The sequence below is a fragment of the Equus przewalskii genome, chromosome 16 (assembly GCF_037783145.1).
Source record: "Equus przewalskii isolate Varuska chromosome 16, EquPr2, whole genome shotgun sequence".
Taxonomy (NCBI): Eukaryota; Metazoa; Chordata; class Mammalia; order Perissodactyla; family Equidae; genus Equus; species Equus przewalskii.
Genome location: NC_091846.1, coordinates 17,362,174 through 17,362,379, shown reverse-complemented (window position 1 = coordinate 17,362,379; position 206 = coordinate 17,362,174).

Here is a 206-nt window from a genome sequence, read left to right as displayed (position 1 = left end):
TATTTTATAAGTGTTTTATTAAATACTTGGATAGGCTTTTTAATTTTTTGTGTGTGCTAGATATAAAGAACATTTTTGTCCAAATTTAGTTGAAACTCAATATATACTACTGATCGTTCATCCTTTATGTAGTATTTTATGTGAAAGTTACATTATTACAAACACCTGAATCGGACTATTTATGCCTTTAATTATCCTCAAACACA